General features: G+C 37.4%; 1 long non-coding RNA gene across 3 annotated transcripts in view; it reads right to left on the reverse strand.

Annotated features, from left to right (window-relative positions):
- The window catches only part of LOC135281855 (uncharacterized), a 32,640-nt gene that overhangs the window by 12,265 nt on the left and 145 nt on the right, over positions 1–20,230 (reverse strand). For 2 of the 3 annotated variants that reach the window (XR_010348318.1, XR_010348317.1), the window contains exons 1-2: positions 16,400–20,015; positions 2,056–2,122 (exon numbers count right to left, since the gene is read on the reverse strand). This is a non-coding gene — a long non-coding RNA (uncharacterized LOC135281855). Of the gene's footprint in view, positions 1–2,055; positions 2,123–16,399; positions 20,016–20,230 lie in introns of those variants that run through there. The other variant, XR_010348319.1, reaches the window with a different exon arrangement.

Below are 20,230 nucleotides of genomic sequence, written 5' to 3' on the forward strand. Positions count from 1 at the left end.
CAATGACAGCAGAGACATTCTGCAACTCATTGAGCAGAGTCCAGCAAAGCAGGACTATGTTCTCCCTTCAACATTTCCTTTTCTGTGCAGCTATTCTCCCTTCCTAGGGAGCTTGTAAGGAAGCTACCTGTTTCTCCTAACACTCCTGTCTTGATTTCCTAATTTCTCCTTGGCCTGATGCCTGTCAGCTATCACATCATTCTCTATCCAGCTGGATTTCAGCCCTCCTCTCCCCTTTCACCCAGTCTTGTTTACAAGCTCTGTGGGATGTGGAAGTTCAGGGTTTGCACAAAGCATTGCACTTGAGATTGTTGCAAGCCTATTGTTTATAATGCAGGCAGTCTTCTTAAGCTATTTGCAAATTCAAAATTCACTGTGTTGTTGCATATTCACAAACTTTCAGCTAAAAAGCATTCCTGACTGTTGTTGTAAGCATCAATTCACACCATGGACATAAGAAATCACCTTGATGAAGGAAATTGTTTCCACTGGTGATCATGCTACTTTAAAAGGATAGAGACCCTGTTCTATCACAGAATATAGACATATTACGGACACATTGTCTAGATTAATTTCAAGCTGTGAGAGGATAGACTCTGTCAAGCTTTTCACAATGTGTAATGTGCTAAAAAAATAAGAATCAGAGTGAGGAGTGAAATCTGCTGAAAAATTTGTTTTGGCTGTTTTTACCTAAGGAGCAGCCATGTCCTGCAATGCTGTGGAGGGAGTTCTACAACCACTGGCACAGAGAGGAAAGTTCCCTTTGCAACCCAGGGAGGGCCACTGCTGGGACCAGATGAAAGAGAAGTAATGATAGCCTGGAGAGGTGGGAGGGGAAAAGCCCAACTGCCCCAGAGAAAGAGATACAGGGCTAGCAGGTCCCCACAAGTGAGCCACAGAGCCATACCAGCCCTTGTTGGAAATGGGTGGCCATCCCAGTCCAGATGACAGCATTCAGAATGGCTTTACACTCTAAGAGCCATGTTATTTAAAATAAATTAAAATACTAAGTAATGAAGCTGGACTTGTGCTAGTAAATGGTAAAAAGTGGCTGAGAAAGGCCTGATATCCACTTGTCTACAGTACAGTTGCCTTCAGAAAGAAGTAGGCTGCTAGGCCATGGAGCTTGGTTTACTGATTGTATTGATGCTGGCTTACTCAACTAATTAAAATCCTCATTAGTGAACTTAACTGAAAGTCTACTATTTTCAGGTCAGGCTTCTGCCTGCATTCATCTGTCTCATCCTGGGGTTAAAGCACATGGACTCAATAGCAGAAAATAGCTCTTCCCAGACACCTCACTCTTTTCTGGTGTGTCCTTGATCTGTTTGACTTTCTTTGCCAGGTTGTAAATGTGAAGTCAAGAACTTCCCACTTGTCAGACACACAGAAGCTAATTTCTTAGCCTTTGAAAAATAAGGTGTCTGATAAAAAGGTATCTGTTGTATTTATTCAGTCACTGACATTAGTCTGAGCAGTGTGTAAGCATAAAGAGGGTGACTGGCTAAGTCCCATGAAGACTTTGTGTTGCAGCAGACCTTAAGCTGTTTACACACAAGTTGCAACAACACTCTGAAACCCTGTGACTGAGATACCCAGCAGTAATATTGTTGTGTGCAGGCAGTACAGACTAGCTTGGTTAAACAGGGAGAGTGAAGGATTTGCACACAGAAGTGTGCAAGATGAACGCTGTTGAAAGTCAAGTACTGAGTCATCAGCTTCCCCAAAGCACACAGATGAAATAAGTTTTCCATGGCTTACTATGTCTTTAAAGGTCTGAACAGCCTTCTGTTCTTCAGGTAATCAGTTCACAGTACAGTGTGGCTGCAGTGCACTTCAGGATTGCTGCCTTTAAAAAGACTATACTAAATACAACTGCCAAAATTCATGCTGATTGACATAAATGAATGCCTGCTAAAGCTGAATGTAGCTACATAAAACAGAAATGGTACACTAGAGTTTATGCCCTCTACTTTCTCCTCATTCTCTCATGAACAAAGATTAAACTGGGTCTAAGAACATTTGAAAAATTTGTGTCTGTGATGAAAATCTTACCCTGTTAACTTGTCACCAAGGATGCTTTGCAGTTTGTTTCACCCATATTTGAATGCATAGTCCACAGCTGCAAACACAAAAAACAAAATAGTGAAGAAATCTTTCCTTATTTTTTAAATACTGTATGTCTATAATGTACAACATCTCTTTAAACATTGCTGATTAATACTTTATTTTCTACTTTAGAATTATTAATTGTTATTCATTAATAGTGGCAAAATGTTAGTGTAAATTGCATTTCTCTAGAAAATAAGTTTTTAACAGTCACTTTACTGGAGAATTGCATAGTACTCTCAGCTAATAACAAAACTACATGCTTTCTGTAATTTTTTTAAACATGGGAAATAAAGCTCTTTTCCAGATGACAAATCTTAATATTTTATAAGCTTATAAGGGGTCATCTGGAATGAAACCATTTTTCTACATCCCATGTAAGATATAATGACCCAAACACATTCTGAAAAATTATTTCATATTCTGAATGATAATTTCATAGACCAAAGAGAAATATCACTCAGGGAGATGATGGCTTTTGAGCATGGTGGTGACTGGGGGCTAGTGTGAGTGGACCCTCGAAGGTGTCACCTTGGGAGGGAGAGCCTCTGCAGGTATGTTCTTGGAGACTGCTTGTTTTCAGACATTTCTTCTTCCAAAAAGCACTAAGAATTTATCTCACATTATATTTTGTATTGAACATACACATTACAAATGGCTTTCCATAATATATGTCTCTACTGGGAAAGAATGAAACAGTTCTGGTAGAGCCAGCTGGAAGGTATAGAAAACACTGTGGGAAGTTTTGACATGAAAGAAGACAATTTTAAAACAAAATGTTTCTGCTCAATATTTTAAAATCAGGCTATGAAGTACAGGTCACAAGAGCCTTTATCCTTAAATTAGTACCCTCTAAATGCTAAAAACACCAGCACACAATGCCCTTATTAAAACCTCAGGCTTTTTCATGTTTCCTGTGATTTTGTAGGATAAAAACATATTTTCCTAGCTGCAAATTAGACAGTTGCACAGTATGAATTACTTTGGAAGTGTCTGGTTTCTAGTGAGAAGCAGACAGAGAAACAACTTCAAGTTCAGGAAGCACTGGAGATCAAGAACTGCTGCAACGCTCCATGCTCCTTTTTTACTATTATTATTTTATTTTCCCATGGAGAAGTGCTACCTTTATCTTCTCAAAGCTCATGGTCTGCCTGAATGTCATCCCTCCTTTCCACTCGTTTTAACCAATGAATCCTTAGAAAAAAATTCTGCCCCAACTTTAGTTCCTCAGATCCTTCTCTCAGATGGGCACAGTGAGAACATTTTTGCTGCCCTTTGCCAAATAATTACAAGCTCTCTTCCCTTGAGCTCCACTAAGAAATATGATGCTTTGTGGAAGTTTTCCTGAAAAGCACTGTCATCTCCAAACCCTGAAGAATTACAAGTACTCATAGCAGCTCTTCAGTACATTTTCCAATGGTTAATACTAAATAATATTGCTGATATTGTTTGCTGTAATACTCATGTTACGAACATCACAAAAGCCAATTGCACACCTATACTATGTAACTGATGAAATTCTAGAGACCCCTCTCTTGTGGAACATGGAGGGACAGAATATACAACTGGAACATCAGGGAACAAGGATTTGAGGAAAATATTTGGCTGAAAGAGAAGATACCATGAGACAGCTTTGTGGGAAACCAGGGAGAAGTGGATTGTAAATCATTACCCAAACAGAGGAAGCACAGTTGCATGGTTATTTAGACACAGATTGGATTCCTTACAGTGAACAGGACAGTGTGGGCTATTCACTTGGACTGTATGGATATAGTATTTCAGCACTGTCACAAAAAAAGACCATTGGTAGTAGAAGTGAAAAAGTTGATGAAGATGAGGTTAACAAAGGTTAACAAGGTTCACACACACTGATCATCATGATGCACTCCTTCCTAAACAAAATCCTAGTATCAAATCCTCCCCCATGGAGTGATTCATAAATGTTGTTTTAACTACAGTGCATTAACATTCTTGAAAAACGGTGACGCAGACGGTATAAAAGCTAATCTTAACATCATTTATCCTCTTTTTTTCTGATGTTAGGACCTGTTTTTTAAAAAGCAAGAGTAGATTATTTAGGTTTCTATTATTAATAATATATTTTATTAGATTTACTGCTACAAGTAGAAAAACAGGTCCAACTGTTGGACATGCACAGTGTTGAAATAGTGTAGTGGTGGCAAATCATCAAGCCCTTGTAAATACTTCCCACTTGCAATTACTTGTGCTGGAACACACATACAAGCATTGAAAGATGAGTTAGAAAACAATTTTCTTTTGAAATAGGGCTCTCCAGATCCTCCCTTCCAGTTGCACAGGCCCCAGCCTCCCTGAAACCACTAGGAGAGGCAAGCTGCCTGTGGCCAAAACAAACTAAATGTATTTAGGCCCTTCACAAGTACAAAACTTAATCAACTACCAGCTCCACTACCAGCATAACAAATATGCCTTAACAAAGAGCAATAAAATCTGATGTCTGTAATTGTGGGGACCTTTTATCAGGTGCACTGAGGGCTCTCTGGGTAACTATGCAGGTGAAAGTAAGCAACTACAGCGCAGCTGAAAGAATGAACATATACAAGTAAAGGACAGAAGTTCCCCAGTTATTAGGGAGAGAGTATTTCTCAGAAATCTCTGATCCTCAAGGATTCCTACCACATTTTCCAAAGAAAAGCTTGGGCGCTTTCACAAATCTGCTGGATACCAAAACCCATGAATTCAGAGTCAGTGTTTCTCTGAGAGAAAAATCTCCCCACCTTCCCCTTGATGTATCTGTTCCTCAGACTCTTTTTTCTCTTACTGTTCCTTCCTTTAACTTTCCCTTTGAGATGGTCTGAGTACAACTAACGTGATAAGACAATGTGCTCAACCTGTACTTAGTTTTGAAGACTTCTGCTTCTATTTCAGACCTGAAAAAGGACTCACATGCCCAAAATCTCATCTAATTTTGCCAGTGGTACAAGCTGGTCTAATAAAAGACACTGCTTTCAGCAAGAAAATCTGTCTTGATTATGTCTTTAGGCTGTCATAACAACAGCATCACCACCATTATTTTTCATGTGACACAGTCAATCAGTAGATATTTTCTGTCTTTCCATAAGTGATCCATGAGGCTAAAATAAACCAGGCACTGGTTTGTTTTTTTTAGACTGATGGCTCAGAGAAAGAAGGAGAGAGCACTACAAATAGTACTCCAACCAGCAGAGCCATAATTCAGACAGAAAGTGTGTGTGGGAAAGGAAAGGGCAGAGGTGGGGGAACTTGTGGTTTCAGAAGACATATACAAACACCCGAATTAAAAATTAAATTCAGAACCACAGTATGGGGATAACAGACAGATATGTTCAACCAATGACATTTAAAGGTCAAATAAACTCATTAATTAGGTAAATATTATTTGTGGGAAACTTATAATGTTAAATTAAACTGACTGTTACTCTTAATCAAACACCAAGGTTGTATACTTTTGCTTCCAGATTTCTTTTTATTCCTTTTAAAGACTCACATCTATCAGGAGTGTAATTTTGAGAAGAAACAGAAGGAAAAAAAAAACTGGTGTAATAAGATAAATAGATAATTTGTCAAACAAATATGAGGCTGAATACAAGCATAGAGTGAAAAAGGACATAAGCAAAATAAGGAGCCAAGAGGGTTTGAATCAGCACACTAAGGAAAAGGAAAATAAAAGAGATGCAAATATTTTACTAGATGTCCAAAGAGACAAAAAATTGGTGATTCATAACAGGTACATGATGTAGATCAAAAGTACCTGTGAAGGGACAGAGGGGAATGATACATAGCTTGATTAACAAGAGAGGAAGATGATTCCTGTGGCAGCATTGTAACCTCCATAAAAGACGATACAGCAAAAAGAAACAGAGCCAATAGCTCTGTTAGTAGCTTTACTAATTATGCATCAGAAACAGAAATTCAAGAAAGCTGATTTTTGTCCATCATTTTAACATAATTTCTGTTATAAAATGTTAAAATTGAATGTCAAACTACAGCATTTATTATAAAATACAGCTTCTAAATGTGATAACTGCCTCATATATTCAGATTAGCTTACTTTATTGAATGCCTGATCTGCTAAATGTAAAGCAAACATTGTCACATTGGTCTTTTTCATTGACTACTGTACTGCTCTCAGGGAGTAACAGCAACCTGTTTCCAAGTACATATTTCCTTGAAAAAGATGTCTATTTAAAGAAATGAATGGGGTGATCTTCACATATATTTTCAGACTTCCAGCTTGGATCCATCAGAGTTTTAGTCATACAATCATTCTTCAGCTTTCTCTAAGGACAGTCATAACAACCAGACATCTGAATTTCAGCATAAGAATTTATCTCTACTGAGCATCATCTTCTACCCAGGTGCAATTATACTCAATTGTCAGTGTTAAAAAACGTGGATAAGTCAAGAATGCCTGTTACAGTGCTTCACTCCATAAAGACATGGAACTCTCAATAAAAACTCTGAGATGTGCATTACCCATTCTATCTAATGTGTGCTCTTCCTCAGGGTATTTGAGACCTAAGTCCTGAGCTCCCCAACACCATCTGAGCAGCAGAAAGGGTGTTTTGAAAAAGACACAGAGCTGGGCAGTGAGAGCATAGTATGGTGACAAATTTTCTGCATTAGCTTTCCTCCGCAAGATAATGCTCCTCAGCTGCCCTGCTGTGGTTTCCTTTCACTGTTCAAGGTACAGTGGCCTTCTTTGATCTTGCTCCTTCTTACATATTACTTTTAACTATGAGGAGCTTACTCTCTTTTCTAATTTATATTTCAAAATACAAATTATGCTTGCTAGCTCTTTTGCATCCCATTTAATTTTTTTAGGTTTACATTTTTCCTATAAAAAAAAAAAAAAAAAAAACAACAAAAAACACCACATAAAAAACATATAGAATATGTCAACCTTAATGTCACAAGTCAAATTATCTCAGGTCTTGGATAATCATCAGGAGAGGTCCTGCTGAAATGTACAGAAGTGAGCTAACCACATCAGTAGGTTAATACAAACTACTCAGTTGTTTTTTTTTTCCTCAAGAGGCTCAACAATTGCTAAAGATACAGGCATGTGCAGAAAAACATTTAATTTCATAAAATAATGCTGTTATTTCTTGCATTCTGGTCTTTCCCTACTAAAAGTCTAATTATGTGAGTATTTTCCATAAGAATTCCTGTTGGATTTTCTGGTCACGCTTTTAATTTTCTGTTCATGTAATCATAATAATGAATTACTTGTGCTGCAGCTTTCCTTCTCAAGAATGAGGTGTCAACTGGGTTCATTTGTAATCTGAAATATGTGCACCTAGCAACCAAGCTTAAAAAATGCTGTATTCACATTCCAAACTGTGTATTCACTACTTCCAGAATTCAACAATCAGCTTATTATAGAAGTGGAAAGTCTGATTGAATGATGTCAATTTAAAACAAAACTATTTTGGTAAATTTTGTATTCAAATTCAGACAATTTTTATAAACTTTTCACTTTAAGTACTCTAAAAAAAAAAGAAAATAATAAAAACAACAACAAAACAATTTTTTGCTTTTTAGTACCTCTGTTAACACTGAATATCTACATGTTGGACAGTCTTGTAATTTAATATTTATAGAAATTGAAATAAAATGTAAGAGTTCTGCCAATAGAGTAAACTTTGTACTATGCCGCATTTATTTTTATAATAATTTATATGTTTAGACTGTGACAAATGATCAAAATAATTCTAGTCAGGCAACATGGTGAAATCCTTTACTACCTAAAACGTGTTTTATGTATCAGCTCTTTCTTGACTGATACACATTAAAGCAAATAACGTATAAGAGAATTTCTCCTTGCTCATTGAATTGCTCATTTGTAGAAAGACTACTGTGCTTAAGGAAGACTGCCTTTTAAAAACTCCCTGTTTTTAAAAAGAAGAAAACAGATGTAGGTTTTGGGGTTTTTTGCAAGTAGTGTCCTGTTCAAACAGTAATAATGTGGCCTCTGATGAAAAGACCATTACACTCAGTCTGTGATTTGCAGTAGTAAATCTACTGCAAATACAAGAGGAAAAAAAATAAAGGTAGCCTGCAGTGGAACATGGTCTTGCTCTCAAAATTCATCACTTTCTGTTCTAAACAGAATTATTAGCAATACTTGCAGAAGAGACTTCTAAATTACAGCTTTCCTACCTTCATTTTGATGAATTTGTTGGCATGAACAGGAGTCTTACATAAAAATAAGGCTTGTGGACTAAAATCGGAAAACATTTGCACCACCAGCATATTTAGGTACTAGCTTATGCACAGTTGTCACTCCATTCCTATTTCCAGCCTTGAACAAACCTTGCAACAATGCTTTCACCAATCAGATTATATTTCTTATTTGAAATATAACTTATGATTAGGCTCTGTTGATGGGTGCAGACAGTTCGCTGTTATGGGGTTCCTACCTGACTTTTTCACTAGATTAGTGTTGTGCTTCTGCTAATAAAGTCCTCTGGAGAGCAGGGCTTAGACACAGTCATTTATCCAACCATTCTGCTTTCAGACCAGAGCAGAATTAAAATCTTGCCACACAGACTACAAGCAGAGCAAACACATACCTGCCTATGTGGAGATACCATTTTACTTTTCTACAGTGACAGGAGATGCTTTATGCAATATTCATGTTTGGGGCTTTCCCCCCCATATTTGGCAAAGCATTGAAAACTGAGAATCAGTAAAATTATATTTTAAGTACAATAGAAGAAAGGTAGGACTATAGGAACATAGTCAAATAATGTTATCATTTCAATAAGAACATCTTGTACAAGCATAATAAAAAGTAAAACTCATGAGGCAAATAAAGCTGATAAGATGGAGAATCCTTGCAAAAATGTAGTTGCTTAGACTAGCAAATCTGATATGGACTTAGTTTTTATAACACTGCTCAGTTTTACAGAAATAGAGGAAGTTCTGGCAACATTTTTCACCAGCCAAGTCAGCCAAGGGTGACTTATCACCTTCAGCCCAAGCTTTGTATCATGTACACATATAATCTGATATAGTATGTAGTTTAAGTTATATATTAGTGGTAGTAAGTTTTGGTATGAAGCTATAATTTAACACTAAAATGAGTCTGAATGTAACTTTTCCCCCATTGATCTCTGCTCCAATTTGATAGCTCTTTTCAGCAGATGGCATTTTTAGAAAACAACCAAATTCCAACTGTTCCTACCAAAAGAAGGTCTGGATTCAAGGAAAAAAAAAAAGGTTTTGCTAAATGCCAGTTACTACCAACTCCAGATCTGGTAATTTAAGATGAATTCCGTTGACTTGGATGAAACAGCAAATTGATTTAGAGGCAAGAAAGAATTCTCACAAATCCCTGCTCCCCAGCTGGCTGTTAGCTACTAAAATAGAGTCAGTGGTTTGGTGAATGGTTCTCCAGAGGAGGGAAAATGAAGTAAAATGAGAAAGAATTATATAATTATTTTAGCAAAAGACTTAGAAAAAAACCCCTGGAATTTAACATACAGAGGAATAATGGCTGGAGCAAAGTATGCTAGAGTTTATTGGTAAATTACATCAGACAATAGTAATGTGAACCTAGATTTAATAATGGTGTCTACACACTGAAAACACTGGTGTGCTGATTGACACTAGGAAACTGAAGGACTTAACAGTGTAATAAAAATTACACAAAATACGGATGAGGGTGTATGTTCTGCAGTAACAACTCCACTGCAAATAAGATGCCTCAGTATGTGCCAGAAACCTTGGAAATTAACAAAGTGTCCTCTGCATAAAAATTACCTATTCATTTTGTAATATGTGTTCATTGCTTATTTTGTTAAAGAAACTATTTGAGCATTTAATCAAGTATGTGAAGTGTTAAAATGCTATATTTGGAGAGAACACTCTTTTTATTGGCAATTTGAGCAGCATGTCTTATTGGTTTTCTCTTTCTGGGCTAAACACTACTTACAAGGTGAATGAGCAGTACTTGTGGACCTGTCAGTTGAACAGCTCTGTGATCGTAAGATCAGAGATTTTCCCGTTATTTGAGTCACATTAGTAACAGCTCAGCTAATTAGCAATTTTAAAAGGATCAACTCACTAACAAATTAAAAGAAGTATCTGTATACAAAGAGAGATTGTTCGATTTGGCTCCAGTCTTGATAGTAATAAATAAAAGCATCTATTGTGTGAAAGCAGGGAAATGTCTCATCTGTAGTGATAGGGATTCATTTTGGATGACACAGCCAGAGTTTCTATTTTCTCAGTGTTTTGTGGGGTATGTTTTGGTTTCTGCTTATTGAGAGTGAAATTTAAGGTCAGAGGCTAAATGATGTCAAAATGCCTTCCAATCATTTGATGTGACAAGGCAGCTGAGCTGTTCAGGATGTGTCCCGAACACCACAAATATGAGGCAATGTTTAAGGGCACACTGTTGGTAGACTTACTGTTTCTTCTTGCAGATAATTTTTCAAAAGTAAAGTTAACAAGGACATCTTTGAAAATATTTCCATACCCCTCTAAAAGTGAAAATGCTTTTACTCTAAAACAAAGAGAGTGCAATAGAAAAAGTGATTCTAGAGGCATTGGCTGAATGCCCCGTTGCCCCAAGCACTGTGATGTCTTTTATGGATGCTATGAAACATTTCAGTTTGCCTTGGATTAGGACACTGGCAGTACAGAGCATGTGATCCCAGCCTCAGCAAAGCATTCTTTCTCTTTGGGATACAGCTATGGAGTGATTTTTCCTAGGAGATTAGATGAATTTAGCCTGGGCATCTGCAATACTTTTTTCTTTCACATAATGGAAAGCTTTTAATCAGAAATGCAACACAAGCTAGTTACAGGAGCCCTCTCGGTTTTCTCAAAGCAAAAGCAAAGACATCAAACAAAATAAAAAACTCCAATGACCTTAAGCTAATACCCTAAATATGCAGCAGAGACCTCTTATTACTGGGAGAAAACAAGGAACCACATGTTCCAAAAAGAGGTTGTTATTGCAAGTTTAAGAAGTATTCTAAAGCAAGCTACTTGCTTAACATAACATTATTCTTGTATCACAACTGGAAAAAAAATTGTTACAATTACTTGGAATTGCTAGTCTGAACATATCAGGAGTACTATGAACACAGTGATCTGCCTTCCAGGGGGCTGGTATTAGGCACTATGGAAAGAATAGATGGCCAAAGACACAGGGCTTTAGTCAGTGACAATGTAAGTCAATAGATTCTGCAAGTGAAGGCCAGGACAGGATGCCTAGACTACAACTCAGCAATTTCTGAGAGGAAGGTTATGAAAATACATTGCTTTTAATGTGTTAAAAGCTCTGGTGATCTTTCATGCAAAAAGCTCTGTCATGATCTGTCATCTCCTGAGATGAAGCTTTTCTGTCATTGTTTCATACTGAGCACAGTAGCCCACTGCTGCCATAAGTAACATCACACCAAAAAAGGTAAAATTTTGGCTACTGAATCTCCAAGGATTGATTTTTAAACTGCCCAGAAAGAGTCATATAGGTTTTAATTGTTGTTGAAATTATATACAGTCACACATATTCTGCTAAGGTAATTTCTTATAGCGATGGAGTTTTGTTGTTCTCAGCTGAAGCAATTCTAAACAATGTTAGATAAATCACAACAAATAAAAGCAAAAAAATGAAAGATATTAGCACAGAGAAATGTCCTGTAGGAAAAGTAAGAGTTTAATGCAAGCAACCTGAACACTGATGTTCACATGCTGAACATATGGTGGACTGAGGCATGAAGTGTTGGAGAACGTGTTCAGAGAAATTGAAATGGTTTTAAAGCAAGAGAAGAGGGAAAGTATATCTGACATTTAAAAGAAAAACAATGTCATAAGTATCTTCAAGTAATTAACCCAAAGTCATGAACAGCTAAGTGGATTTTTTTTAAAATAAAGAACATAATTGAAGAGTGAAAAAAATAAGCGCATATCAGAAAAGGCAAAATCATATAATAATCATATAATAACCATGCAATCAGAAACTAAAGACAACCAGAAAAAAATCTGGTTTTCCTACTAAGAATTATCAAGAGAAATAATTTTAATTGTAACTAGAGACCCATACTCAGGGGCAAAAAAAATCACAAAAACTAAATTCTAAACATATAAAGCATTGATTTTTTTTTCCCTAGCACATCTCTAATTTATTTTATACCAGCTTTAGAATGTAGAATTTACAGGCATGAGCATGTCAAGGACTCAAAAGGACAAGTGCAAATAAAGAGACGCTGTACTATTTACATCACAATTTGCTAAAAATCTTTTGCAAATTTATCAATGCCTTTGCACCCTAGAACAGCTGCATAGGTCAACACTAAATAGGAAAGACGATTCTTTTCCCAAAGCCATCTGACGCATATGTGGCAAGCAGACCAGGACTGGCTCCAGCTGATGCAGGCTGCACACCTAACTGGGCTCTGCAAGCAGCAGCCAGAAATAATTCCTAATTCCAGTTCCAGCTGGGTTACTAGAGGCTCATACCTTCCTTACCCTGCCAGATCAGTGTAAAATGAGCAAGCCCAAATTCTGTCCTAGAGTCCCCGGAGTTCCCGAAAATTTGAAATAATATATATTCACTTTCATCTGAATATGTGACAGCAAAATTGAAATGCATATAACACAGAGTTTTCCAAAGAAGAGGTCCCCAATTCTGATCACTCGGCAGTGCAGTGCATCAGGGCTAAGTATTCAGATCCCACATTCCCAAGTAGTTTGGCTGAATGTGCACTGAAACGCTAAATGCTTGCAATTGTTTTCTGTAATATGCAAGGGCCAGTTGGCTGGCATGTAGAACAGTTAAGCCTTTATTGTTGCTAGACTTAACATTTTCAGCAAGGTTGAATAAAGCTATTATCAGTGAGACTTCCATCTGTTGTTTCAGGAATATAGCATGGGGCTTTTTAAGCAAATGCAGAGACCTATGTGCATTACTGGGGCTGAGCCCAAAACAAAGGTACCAGAAACACTAAGCCACTTAAGAACAAGCAAAATTAAGGGTCTCGTCTGCTTCTGAACCAATTGTTCACAGCAACTTGTCCCCATACATTTTCATGCAATCCCAACTTTATTTCCATCAGGCATTCATAAAAAAAAAATCCTTGAAGATGCAAATCAGTACATCTGGTCACCAGGAAAGTATATTTGACTACTGAGATAAAAACTTCAGGGGGGGGGAAATAATAGCACCTGCTTTTACCTGGTACTAAACACTGCTTATTTATTTAAAATATAATTATAAATATGCTTTTATATCGCAGTATTCCCAATGATTACAATCCAGGCTACAGTATAACAGAACTGCATGCTATAGAAATAAAGAAAAAAACCCACTATTTTTCTCTCAGGTTCTGTAGAATTCAGTACTGGAGTGACCAAAAAAAAGGACAGAGTGATGAAGATCATCCTACAAGAACTAGAAATATAGAAATATTTATGTTATAAACACTTTAAAGCATTATCATTAAATAGCCCTTACATTTTATTTCCTTACTTTTCTCCTCAAAGTAATTGCTATTGTTTTCCTTCAGACATAGCTAAGGTGAAGCAAGTCTTACTGTTGAGTTCAGGTAATGAATCACGGTTCATTTGGATGGTTTGGATTTTCTTATCTAATTTCATCATCACTGTGTTACTCATGAAGATTTAATGAAAAAATCAGATAGCCTGTTCAGGGTGGCTGCTTATACTTCTTTCATTTCTTCCACAGCTGAAGACTCCCTAACTCCACAAAAAGTGCACACGTTTCAGCTGTGAAATGTGTAGGAGGTGGCCAAATGTTTAACTTTGTTTTATGGCTTGCTGGGAAAAAAAAGATTTGCAGTGGTGAAACTGCTAATTTTGTCAGACAGAAATGCTCTTTGGGGAATTAATGTCCTTATATAATACTGATCTTAAAGTATCTAAAGAGCAGTTTCTTTAAAGCTTTCTTTTTGGAATTCATCACAGCTATTACAGGTGGTCTGTGACATGATTAGTCGTCTGTTTCAGAAAGGTGAGCTTAGCAAATATTTCCCACTATTCCATTACAATGAGGAGTTTGGCCCCATGATCCTGATGAGTTCCTTCCAACCCAGTATATTCTATTTTTTGTCTTCATCATATAGGTTCTCTATATTTAAAAGCATATGCTGCTCCTCACCTTTGATACTAAATGCCTTTTTGTATAAAAAACATAATATTAGGTCAGGTAATTTGCTTGGTTTTTAACAGCTGTTTGAAAATATGAAGACTTTAAAATACAATTTTAGGATAAAATTTTATAAAATTAAATTAAAATATTTAAAAAACATATCTCTATCACACCACATCAGATGTGCTCGTTACTTAAACACACACACATACATACATACATATATATATATATATATATATGAATTCTTTTAGAAATTGTGATGGAAAATTTTACTATGTAAATCTAAGATGGGAAACTGACAATATTTGGATCCAAATTTTGATATTTCCTAAGGAGCAGAACCGCATGAAAAGAATTATGGCTCTTAGCATTTCACACCAAGAGGTCTGTATTTACTCTCAAAACGTGTCCTTGAAGTTGTATTTCATGCTGCATTTTCTCTAACATACTGAGGAACAACTGCATTGGAATCTATCACATCTTATGCAAACTGCTGCTGAATTTGCAGCAATGAGAGAGGAATAATCACACATTCAGGCAAATTATCCTTTAGCCCATGTACAAGGAAATCAGAGAGAGAGAAAAATAAAAGATTGTGGAATACTCCATTTAGTCTCAGACAGGAAAACATAATAAATTCTTATTTATTTATGTGTCTCAAGTTGGTCCTTAAAAATGCCCATCTAGTACAATACATACTTTCTTTAGAAAAACAAACAATCTATGAGTACAGTTATTACTGGCAAATGCTTCCAAAAATTTTGCCAAGTCATCACCCAAGAAAAATGCCATTCTATCCTCAAGATCATGTAAAGCCAAAAGCAAGCTGCACACTACTCCTGTGGTCTGCAAAAACAAGACAATGCAAAACAAAAGACTGGGTTACAAAAGAATGAGAAAAATTATAGTTAGGCAGGCTTACAAGAGGCTTGATAATATATTTGTTACAAAGCAAAAAATCCTGTTGTTGTTTCTAGAGCTTTCTGCAATACTTGTCAATGGGCTGGCTTGCTTTTTGGGATGGATTTTGGTATTCTTTTAGGACTCCTATGTGTAGTTAAAGCACACAGAGAGGCACACGCATGATAACACCTTTTTGGTTCCCTCTCCTGTAACCTGCAGTCTCTGCTTTCCACCTACTTACCTCATTACACACTGGTCATACCTTATTTCACTCCTTAAGTTCTAAGGTCTGTGCAGTCTTATGCCTTTTAAATACAGGAAGCAGTTAATAGATGTGACAATTAAAACAGTGTGACTTAAAATAATGAGGCACATTCATATGAACTGCAAAGTGTGGTTGAAGTGTTGTTGCTACGGAGGTGCAGCTACAACCAAGCTGTCAGTGGGTACTGGGCTCCTAGAATACAGAAATCTAGCATTTAAAGACAGAAAAAATTTTGTATGGCTGTTCTCTTGTTTCCTTTGGTGTCTAATGAACAGAAAGGCAGAAAGTTGGAAATAAGCATATGGTGGATACTGTCAGGAACAGCTGTGCATTCTCATGTTTACAAAAAAAATGCTGTTAGTAACACAGCACTACATTCAAAGGAAAGCAAAGCAACACAATAGAGATAGGCCTACTTCTTTAAGAAATTATAAATCATACTTACAAACACATGGATTTAAAATTAATCTGTAGTTCAGGAGTTCTTTTTGACGAGGTTTTTGCATGATCAGAAATATATTTAGCAGGTTTTTGGGGAACAGAGGATTAGATGTAGTCTATATTATAATTTATCTCTGGGAGCTGTACTTTGGCAAAATAACAAGCACAAAGAAATATCTGGCAGAAATTGGGAGGGGAAAATTCTATTCTTCTAAACAAATACTTTTTATAAATATGAAAACTCTGAGCTAATAGGAAGTCTTTCCTAATTAAAAACTGCATATTACTTCCCTAGAAATGAAAGTGCTTCTTGATAGTTACATGTGATATAAATAGAATTATTAGTTGCTAGCATCAATGTCATCATGATCTTACATGGGATTACTTATAGAATAAAACATTAGGCCACTGCTTGGGAACTGGCTTGACATTGGTGAGCAGACAGTGAACTTTAGCATATTCTTTTATAATTGTTATTATTGTTTTCCTTTCCTTTTCTGTTCTATGAAAGTGTACTTATCTCAACCTGCGAGTTTTACCTTTTTGCTGATTCTCTGCCCCATTCCACTGGAGACAGTGAGCAAGTGGTTATATTCCAGTTAAACCAATGGCAGAATTCTTCGTTTCTTCTTTGATCACAGAATACTACACAGACACCGTTTGAGATGTTCAGGCAAATTGCATCCTGAGGTGCAAAAGGCCCATAAAACCATCCTGTCAAAACTTCTATAAGATAATTAGAATAAGATTCTAGTAAGATAATTCTTTGACACAGAAATTGTTGAATCTTTATTTTAAAGCATTATTTCATTAGCACTTAGTAATATCTGAAAAGGACCACTGGAAATAATCTCATTCACAGGTGATTAAAATATCCCAGAAACCTTATAGACCTGCTCCTTGAAGATAGTTCTATAAGCATCATTTCTTGGTCCCTCTTGACAAGTATCTTGACTTTCTGGCAGGATCTGTTACAACTGCAACAGAACTTCTTCACTGAGATTGTTCCATTTTTACAATTTTTTTTTTTTAAACTTGGCCAGGCAGAAAGTTGTTTTGCAGCTAGGCTGTCTAGTTGTCATCTTGCTTAACAGTATTGAGAGCAAATAAACTCAACCCTTAATCTCTCCTGGCCTTTTTTCAGCACCTCGTGCTTTGGGCTGAGTGCCACAGGCTTGTGGCAAACTTTCTATTTGCTAATCTCAGAAAATGTTTCACTACTCTGTCACCTGCTGAGCCTTGCAGTTCACACATCTTTTGGAGTCATTTGATGTCACAGGGAGCAAGTTTGTTCTTGATGAGACATCTCTCCTGGGTAAGCTCCAGAACTGAGATACTGCATTATTCATTCAGACAGAGTTGATAATAATCCAGTAGTGACATCTGAAGCTTGCAGGTTTATGTTCTACTTATTTTGTACTTTAATCTCATATTGCAGTGGGTGGGGACTGGGAATCTTACCAGAATGTTGCAGTTACTTTCCTTGTTTCCCATGCTGTATTACAACGTGCAGGTTGCATTCAGCACACAGTTGGAGTCATTCTTCAGCTACTCAGTGACCATTCACTTCTACAGAAGAGGATGAAGTCCTTTTTCCCCATGCTGTGCATCCTGATTTGAGGCAACAGCCTCCTCTTCTGATGCTCCCACCACAGGCAGGATTTTCAGGAATTCTGCAGCGTCAAGTACTAAACATATTTAGTTACCAGATCAGGAGAAGCTACAAGTTTTGTTTAAAACACCCTTGTGCTTAATAAAAGCTGTTTAATGCATTTTCCAACATCAATAGTTGAAATAATGACTTCCTGAATACTTGGGGGAAAATGTTTTCAAATTAAATTGATTTTGGAAAAGAATATTCTTGAACAAAAGTACAATTTTATTACCTAAATTAGTATAATGAGTGTTAGCAAAAGAAAGAAGACTTAAATTAGCTAATTGGCTAGCAGGATTTAAAATGTAAAGATTTGGAATAAAGCTAACAGCCAATAACTATGCAAATCTCTTTACAAAATGAACTCAACAGGAAAAATAGGTCCCTTTAAAATGTGAGGAAAAGTTTGCTGTGGCTTGATGTGTTTTAGTCTTTTCCCATTTGTTCCAACCTTAGCGAAAAAAACTAATGCAAAGGTATATCTAAAGAAAATACATTTTATTCTGAGACATGGATTTTAAATAAATCCCAACCACAAAACTAAGACATTTGAAAAATCCAAGTTAACATGTATAATTTAAAGGGAACAGAAATTTTACTTCTGGGAGAAGCATAAGTCATTGAAAATCAGGACATTTATGCAGAACATAATTTCCAGGGAGGCCCCACTAGTACTTTTTCCAAACCACCTCTTTATATCACCAACATAATTGTCCAATATAATATTTTAATTTTAAATGTGAATGCATGCTGGGGGAAGACATGTTCCAATCTTAGACATGGACACAGATGTGTTTGCTTTTCTTCTCAAGTGTATGTACATAAAGACAGCACAAACTAATAATATTACCAGTATAGTTGAAGTTTTGTGTTATATTCTAGATAGCCAGACTTGTTTATGGGAGGAAATAAGGGGGTACTTAAAGCCAAACACATCCTTTATACATTAATTTTGAAGTCAATGTCATCTGATGCTGCCACCAAGTAACTGGTGAAGCCCCAAAAACTTTTCCTTGGTTATAGCTAGTTTCCTTGAAATGTGAGGTCCTGCAGACATGGAGTTTTGTACCTGGGAGGAGGTTGTCCTGACTATGAGCAAACTATTATGTAGGAAAAAAAAAATGCAACTTCAGCTGTAGTTTTCTGCAACTCATTGAAAAGCAGTACAGAACTTGAATAAAAGAGTATAATATTCAAATAGTATGAGTTATCTGGTCAACAAAATCATTCACATAGTTTCCCGGACTAAAGGCAGTGGTTTTGAGGACAGAGCAAGCTAAATGCAGCTTCATGTTGTTAATTCTGGTCTAAAGACATATTAGACCTGGTGCTGCACTTGAAGAACAATACGTCTAACTGAATATGTTTCATCCTTTCAAAATATATATTTTATATCAATATTCTGTATTTCCTCAGTGGTACAGCTCAGCTTCTGTGATCTTTTACTTTAAGCTTTTACAGAGCACATATCTGATAAAGTCCTCCTTTGTACTGTACAGACCAGACTATTAAAGAGTAAATATTTTCTGACTACAGACATGACAGTGTTGACTACAGCCTTGAGGTGAACTGGGACTGTCAGCTGCCAACAGCTACTTCAGACACAGCAACTCCACAGCTTTGTAAGATCTTGGTATTGTGTATTTATAGAACAGATTCATAATGAAGACATTTCTAATTGTCAAGTTTAACTCTGTGCAGAAGGCTGTAATTGTTTAATAAATAGTCATAGATTTATTGCCATTCACTCTTACTGTTTGGTGGACTTTGAGAGAGAAAAGCAGTGTTAAGACATGGGTGTCTCAGACAGCAGACTGGCTACATGAGCAGAGGCTTAGAAACCTGGGACTGTTTAGCCTGTGGAAGAGAAGGGTTGGAGGGATCTTTAATCCATAAATGGGAGGGGATGAAGAAGACTTAATCAGAAAATGGTAGGGAACTCAGTGGTTCCCTGGGAAAGGATGCGAGTCAATGGGTACAAACTGAAAGACAAGAGAATCCACGTGAAAATAAGGAAAGACGTTTTCATTGTCAGAGTGGTCAAACACCTGAGCAGGTTGCTCAGGGAGGTCATGAATTCTCCATCCTTGGAGATACTCAAAAATCACCTGGCCTTGGTTTTGGGCAGCTGGCTCAGGGTGGCCCTGCCTGGGCAGGGGCTTGGACAGGATGACCTCCTGAGCTCCTGCCAACCCCAGTCACTGAGAAGGGTGTGATTAGGGAAGGAATGCTTTCTCCCTAGATAAGCACTCCTGCAGAATATTTATGATAAGACACAATTCAAAGCTATTAACTGATCATATAAGAAGCATTGTTCCCGAATAGGTGGCTGTTAGTTAAAAGGTGCGTCGAAAAAAATTTAATTCTTTGATTTCTGTCAACTTCTTCATGCGCGTCTCTCGAGAAACCCGATGGGGCACGGCAGGACGGGATCCTCCCGCGCCGGCCCCGCAGCCCGGTGTGAGTCCCCTCAGGAACAGCATTCCCCTCACGGGGCCGCGGGGCTGTCCGTGCCAGGCCGGGGCTGCCCGTGCCGGGCCGGGGCTGCCCGTGCCAGGCCGGGGCTGCCCGTGCCGGGCCGGGACTGCCCGTGCCGGCCGGGGCTGCCCGTGCCGGCCGGGGCTCCCCGCCCTCCCCGGGGGAGGCGGCGCAGCCCGCATCCTCCTGCGGGAGCGGGACCGCGGGGCCGCCGCAGCGCTGGCAGGAGGAAGCGGCA

Source organism: Passer domesticus, chromosome 1 (assembly GCF_036417665.1).
Source record: "Passer domesticus isolate bPasDom1 chromosome 1, bPasDom1.hap1, whole genome shotgun sequence".
Classification (NCBI taxonomy): Eukaryota; Metazoa; Chordata; class Aves; order Passeriformes; family Passeridae; genus Passer; species Passer domesticus.